This window comes from Branchiostoma belcheri, unplaced genomic scaffold (genome assembly GCF_001625305.1).
Source record: "Branchiostoma belcheri isolate BF01 breed outbred unplaced genomic scaffold, Haploidv18h27 scaffold15, whole genome shotgun sequence".
Taxonomy (NCBI): domain Eukaryota; kingdom Metazoa; phylum Chordata; class Leptocardii; order Amphioxiformes; family Branchiostomatidae; genus Branchiostoma; species Branchiostoma belcheri.
This window is the reverse complement of record NW_017802935.1, coordinates 759457-767140: the sequence shown is the minus strand read 5'-3', so window position 1 is coordinate 767140 and position 7684 is coordinate 759457. Positions and strand designations below refer to the sequence as shown.

At 42.4% G+C, this 7684-nt stretch overlaps 1 long non-coding RNA gene across 1 annotated transcript; it reads left to right on the top strand.

Annotated features, from left to right (window-relative positions):
• Positions 1 to 5169: 5169 nt before the first annotated feature.
• On the top strand, positions 5170 to 7678 carry LOC109465390. The gene is made up of 3 exons (XR_002139954.1): positions 5170 to 5231; positions 6286 to 6351; positions 6588 to 7678. It is a non-coding gene; the product is annotated as an uncharacterized LOC109465390 (long non-coding RNA).
• Positions 7679 to 7684: the final 6 nt, after the last annotated feature.

Sequence of the window (7684 nt, the reverse complement as noted above, 5' to 3'; positions counted from 1 at the left end):
TCTCTCTCTCTCTCTCTCTCTCTCTCTCTCTCTATATATATATATATATATATATATATATATATATATATATATATATATATACACACCAAAGACCTCCATCCAAGATCTCTGGTTACGCCACATCTATACTTGAGCGGCGGTCGCACTAAGACCTTAATACGACCAAAGATGTGACAGATAGACATCAATGACGCCTATCAAAGGCCTCTGGTTACGCCTCATTTACGCTAGAGCGGCGATCGTGCTAAGACCTTTAGGCGACCAAAGACGTGACAGATAGACATCAATAACGTCCATACCAAATTTCCACATATTTCCTCGACCGTACGACCGTATGGCGATTTTTACGTCTTGTGTGTTAAATCATACTTTTATTCTTACATCTTCATTCTGGACATCATTTGACATTATTCTGTAGCCGAACTAAGTGTATGGCTACTTCACTCTGATCTCTGTCGTTATATTGTTTTTGCATTTGAAGATGTTCTATTACACTTTGCATCTATATACTATTTATCATTTACGTACATTGTGTAATCTTCGGGAAAATGTGAATAATTACCTGTTTTGCCCTCCATCCATTTTGTCAATGTAAAATTTCAATAATTAAAAGAATAAAGGAACCAATGTTCACACAGATCCAATCAGGTCGCCGTACGGTCGCAGTGTGATCGCCGGCCCAGTAAAAATGGGGTATTAACTTTGTAGTCAGACTGGCTTCAAAGTGCTACCCGTGGTGATTAGCCTCGGATTTCCCTGCTTTTACCTCGCCGCGCGAGACCTACACCGCGCAGAACCAGTGACATCAGGTGTGATCTTCGGTAACCGGAAGAGAAAAATGTCATCCTCACGAAATTACACGTGTGTGTGGGCTTCTCGACAAATGGGAGTCCATAGTCGCAAATGGCTTTGGTATGCGGGGATCTTATTGCCTCCTACCCTGGTCCCTTAGATGTAAATGGTTTTTAGAGTCACTCTGTAAGCTTGTTGCGTGTGTGAGTGGGCGTGTGCGAATGTACCTATGGGGAAATATATACATTTGTACGTCCCAGTGAGGGTGCTCATTCCTCATCCCAGTTGCCTGGCCTCTGCAACGGTTTACGCGCAGCGCGCAAGGACATCGTAAATGATGTGTGAAATTCTGGGTGTAATTTTAGCATTACATACATACAGGTTTTGTACTTTTGTTGGTCCTGGCACTATAATTATAGTATTCTAGCCAGACATTCTGGCTAGACGTGGTACGTCGTAGACGGTTCAAAACACCTGAAAGAAAAATGAATGGTGTGGGGTCTTTTATCAGGGCTCCGCATTCATTTTTAGGGAACTGGTGCACTTTGGCTTTTCCTGGTATGATCATCTAATAGATAAAGTTCTTATGCAAGGAGCACATTTCCCACCTCTTAGTGTTACTACAATAAACAATGCAAAGAAAAATTGCTAGCTATGGCCAAGGAGGTCCTCCTTGCTATGACTAGGAAACCATAATAAAAAGGTACAAATCCCAGAAGACGACCAAAAATCATAATGTCCAAGCAGATGTTTTGTGGCTGCAAAGACAGTGTCAAATTGACCAGGCAGTATACATTTGCCATACAGCTACCGTTTTGCCACCAAAAGATCTGCTTGGAAAGAAATTATTTTACGAGGAACAATACAATTTGAGAAAATGGAGGTAGCGACTCCAAACCGCGACCGGCAACCTTTGGGGGAAGGAAATTTGCCGCCAAGTCGACCTGTGCACCAAAGTTGCGGAGGGATCTAAGGTCTAAGGTAAGGTGCACGCAGTTACCTAACCTGCAAATCAGGAAAGACTTTTGATGCGCAGTATGAAATAAAGAAAAACTATGTTCAATAGCCCTTGCCATACAGTGTGCCATATAGTTACAATTGCCGTGCACTAAAGTTATTCTTCTTATTCTTCTGTTGATTAAAAACCTTATTGCCTCTCTTCAGAGCTGGAATATGAAATTCGATAGCTGCTTTCAAATAACCAGTAAAATGATTCCAAGAATATGCTGCGTACTCAGTGCACAAATATCAGGGTGCACCACCACTAAAAATCAGGTGCAGAAGTCCAATGTATAGCCTGGCTACCAAACCTATATTTTTCTGCCGAGTCTCTTTCGCCCTCTCCGGAAATAGAGGACTAAATATACTCGGCAGCTATAATAATAGGTTTGGAAACCAGGCTACCAATTTGGGGGTTTCAAAAGTGCATATGCAGCCGGTATTTCCAGCCTTCTTCATGTAACTACTTCTGCCTCTAATTTCCCCAGGGCTGTAGAAGTGGGCGATGATGCCACACCGGCAGAGTTATGGAAATGTTACAGCCTTGACTTGAGACTACGTGTACGCGTTTAACATGCATTCAGTAGCTCGGGATAGTCCACTATCACAGGGGCGAGTACCATACGCGTATAGTTACAATATGTTTTTGCGCAAAACAAGTGAAATATTTTAATTCGAAATATGTTCAAATGATTATCATTTACCTTCAGTTTTTGACATATTTGTGCCGTCAATTCACATTTCTGGACTCCACTTCCCGAATAACACTTTTTTGCAATGTTAAGTAATTTTTTTTTAAAAATGAGTGATTCAATGCAAGGCCTATACGACCACTTCTCGGCATTGAACGAGAAATATGAGAGAAACATGGCTATGTCAAGAGATGGCGGTGGACGTTTGATTTGAAAGCCTGTAGATTTTAGGTTGGTGGGAAACACTTGTCAGGGAGGGAATTCTAAAGCTTGGCCGTACGGGGAAAGAAACTGTCACTGTAAAAAGATTTCGAACAAAGAATTTGGATGGTGAAGTTGTAATACCCCTCAAAGTCCTGTGCACAGTCAATGATGCTTCGATGTAATCTGTTGGAAAGGGAAACTCCCACGTCTATCATTAGGCGCCTGTGAGGTCATTGTAAATATTCTGTATGTCCATATTATCCTCATGCAGCCCTATAAAACACCATAATCTGCATCAGTACCAGGTTATGGTGCCTACGTGTCATTTTCAGTTTTCAACCCCTCCCAAATAGTCATGACTTAAAACATGGGAACTGGTGCACCTAATTACCTAAGGCCACATCGACTTAATTTTATGGATGACATCCTCTGAAGACGCCCAAACTAGAACTCACGGGGAATAAAAAACATTCTGGCCAAAAATAAAAATGCTACTAAACCACATGGATCTCAACGCTGGTATTGTGAATTTGCGGCAGTACATAACGACGTATACGACAAGCCGGCAGATGCTGGCTTTTTTGCGAAATTTATGAATCGTTCTATGTACTGATGAGTTCTTGAGTCGTGGAGCTTCGGTATCCTGGGTGCCACCCTCTATAGTTACTACCAGCTCTGTACTGTTGCTAACTACCATGGACTACCCGGGCCAGAGCATCGGAGGACGTGATTTTTTTTTCATCTATCCATGCCATCCATAAAATTAATGGTGTGTCGGTGTGGCCATGAAAGACGTTGGGTGCAGAAGGAGAATGAATGTCAGCAAGACACGCTCCTCCGCAGCGTCCGCTAGCGCGCTATAATTAAATCCACATCTGGGCGCGCGGCGGGGTCCCCAGAGCAACACAGTGCGGAAGCATTAGCGTGTATTTGTGTCCTGGGGCCGAGAACGCATTTTGCGCAAAGCATGCTGGGTAGCAGAGTGAACTGTCCTGGGGACGAGAGTTTGTGGCGCGGGCGGACGCTGTTGCATTCCAAAACGTGTTATTCCAAATCATGATTTGGAATGGACCACGTTTTGGAATGCAGCAGGCATTCCACATGTTGTATTCCAAATCATATGGCGCAGCTGGATCACGATTTGGAATGTTCTAAAACGTGACCGGCCATGCTGTCAATCACAAATGATTGACAGGAGTGGTGATTAATTATTCATTCCGAAGTTTCCATATTTGGTCCGTTGGCTGCCTGTATACAGATACTGTGTTAAATCACGTCGTGTTTACTTGTCTGAACATGTCGTCGAACTTAGCGTGCCAAAGGTATTAGTACGTTCGAGCTGTATGGGGAAAATGACGTCAATGAACAGTACGATAATGTTCTTGGTATGATGTTTCATAGTCTGGTTCTGGTCTGAGTTTATCTTCATCAGTGTGCGGTCCTAAATGGTCGGACGCTCGCGCATCCGTTTCTCATGATTTTCCCGCTAATAGAATCACGTGATAGTTGTTTATACATAGAAGAGAGAACGTAATTTATAGCAAGGAGCTTTCATTTCTAGTTAAAACTTTTGATATTTAAGTGAAGTTTGTAAATATTTAGCATTACTTTGTGTCACTGAATTACGCAAATAAGCCTAATTTTGTAAGAATGTGGTCTCCACGGCCCATATGGGATATCTAGCCACGATATGGAATATTCCGAAACGTGCTCCAGACATGTTTTGGAATATTCCATTTCATGTCCTTTCTCTAGGCACGTTATGGAATATTCCGAAACATGTTTCAGACACGAAATGGAATATTCCAAAACGTGCTTCAGACATGTGGGCTTGGGAAAGGGCTTCGACAACAACAGTTTGTGTGGAGTTGTTGAGTTTGAACATTTGTTGATGAATTTTTAGATTGTGAAAGGGATGGCCGCCACAGTTGCGTGTGAGCCATGCTTCGGTTACCGCCAGTACACGGCCGAAGCATAGTTGTGTGCGGTGTCCGACGGGCATGCCGTGACTAACACCGAGGAGGTTTAGAAGGTCAAAATATAGAGGCCGACAGCATGGGCAAAAGCTACCAATTTGAAACTTTGGGAAATATTTGACGTTAATCATGATTTAGATAGTTGACACAGGTATTCTAAAACGCGCGTGTGACATTTTGAGACTCCCATTTCATCATTAAAGTTTACACGTCTGACAGCCTGTAGCTATAATGGAACGCTAAGCGTTACAAAACATGCCCAGACACGTATCATTTAGCCACGCCCTCAGAAGTTCGAAGCTCCGCCCCCTAAGTACGAGGCTCCGCCCCCAGACACGTGATTACGAAAAGTCATGCTTTGGAATGCATCACGTTTTGGAATGCAACAGGCATTCCACTTCGTGTTATTCCAAATCATGTTTTGGAATGGACCACGTTTTGGAATGCAGGTGCATTCTATTCCAAATCATGATTTGGAATGGACCACGTTTTGGAATGCAACAGACGCTGCCAGATTTGGTCGGCGAGAGTCGCCATATTTGCATGACAGTCGTCGATTTTTGAGGTAAGTTTTTCATATGTTATCGATATCTGAGTGCTATAGAAATCTCAGTGTGCTATCTTTGGTGTATGTAGCCTTTGGAACAAGGTAAATATATATGTGAATAACATTTAGTGGTAGGCGATGGCGATTTGAAAACTGTAGAAAATTTGTGCTAATTTATGCAAGTTACATATGTACGGCTTTCATCGCCTTGGTTTTACTTTAAATTGAAAAATTTACACGTTTGTATCAACTCGTAGCCATATTATGTTGACCATAGATTACCGTCGGTACAAAATTTTGGATAATATGTATCAAAGTAGGTGGTGGCGGTAGGCTAAACTTGGGTGTTATTTTTTTGACAAGATGGCTGCCATGTTGTTTACGATCTCGTAAATTTTGCTCAAAGTTCATGGCGTTTTTTTGTAGACATAACGTCCCTCCTGTACCTCAATATTTTATCAACTTGTACTCTGATATACATAGATTTGGTGGCGATATGTTTTTGCTCCGCAACTTCGCTAATCATCAGTGTTGCGACCTGGAAAGTTTGTAGTAATTTCACATGGGACGGGGGGGGGGGGTGTTTTGGCAACGCCTCAAGGTTGGCTGCGTTGTTTGAAAACATTCCATTTTGCACTCTATTTCCAGTGCTCTATTTCTAGGATAGATTTTGTGGGGTGTTGTACGTTGTTATTTTACTTTCATTTAAACAAGTAAGGAGCTAATCAGCATGGTAAAACTTACTAAAAGTAATTTTACCAGCATTTTTTTAAGAATTACTTGCTCAAAGATATTTAAACCTCATTGCTTGCCATATTCAGCCAGGGGCCTTTCAGCAAGACCACTTAGCTTTGATAGTTTGTTCTGAAATGTCAATTTTTTTAAATTTAGAAATGGATAATTAAATATAAGCCATCCCCTAAATGCACACATTTTAGTAACAATTTTGGATGCAGTCTTTGATCTAAATAGTGATTTAGCATTTCATTTACAGCCACATCTTTTTTATTATGAATGAATGCATGGCCCAAAAGATGTTTTTTCCTTACCCTAATGGTATTTTCAATTTTAGGTGTGGCCAGAGACGTTCAGACTTCTTGTACTGACTTGATGGAAGGGAGCAGTGTTTGAAATTCAGGTGAGACAATGCTTTACAGCTCATATGTTACTTTCTTTTGGTGTGTTGAATTTGAAAGAAATGCTTTCTCTGAAGGTTCCATTTTGTAGTCTATTTTTTAATTTCTAGGATATATCTGATGGAAGGCTTACAGTCTGATATGCAATCTAGTAGGGCATTAGATTTACAAAGTTTGTAAAGTACATGGTGATGAAGAACTGACGATGCTTGTTAACATATATATCTTTTAATGACAGAAATGGATGATTGTGACTCGTCATCGGATGATGAACCACTGGCCAGGTTGCTACCACAACACTCCCCATCAACAACCCCAACGAAGAAGATTGGGACATGCAAAGAAGCGGCATCTGAGGACAGCCTGCCAGTGGCCAGCTTGCTACCGGAGCAGTCACCACCACTAGCAACTACACCGACTACAACACCAAGGAAGGACAAAAAGCGGCTGCTGACACCAAACTCCAAGTCTCTGCCTCAGCCTTCTTCGAAACGGACAAGTGCTGACAGGAGAGAGGAAGAAAAAGATGTTCAGCTGTACGGGGCTACCTACTGGAAAGACTGGAGGAAGGTGGTCAAGAACACAGCATTTCAATGGAACATTTGCTCTCCCAGGTGCAAGCCCACTGCAAACAAATGGCAGCACACTCTTCGAGCAAGGAAGAGGAAGAGGCTTTAGCCAACACTGACATGATCACAGGAATAACAGTTGTCAGACTGGTGAAATCTATGTTTACTGCTAACTACATGAAGCACAGCAAGACCCTGTTAGGCTTACGGTGGAAGCCAGCAGTGCTGGATCATCTACAGACACCCGCGGGCAACACAGATCAGATAGATAACATCAGGACATTGATCGAGAAAGTTGACCGGGAGCTAGAGGAAAGCTGGGCAAGCGTCTCCAAGTTTGGCGGAGAGCAGCTGGCATGTTCGCATTTCGCTGACCTGTGGAACAAAAGGAACAAACTTGTTTCCACCCTTGTACGACTGTACAAGGAACGTGCTGACAGCCTCCTTCAAGATGCAAAAAGTGGGTATCACTTATCGTTAGAGCAGAGAACAAAGCTGTCAGAGGAAATGAAGATGTTTGAAAACATGGTAAACATCGGTGTGAGGGACAGAGTCATAGATGATGTGCCGGAAACATTCTTTGGTCAGCTGGCAGAATCGCTCGACGAAACTTGTCCACTGATACACTCCATTCTGTGGACATTGATTGTCACTGATAGAAGCTACAAGAACAAGCTGAAAACAAATGCAGTCAAGTTAAGGAGTGCCACACATGCTCTGTGTGGCCTACTGGACTTGAGGAGCTCCCGAGCCAGTAATGACGTTA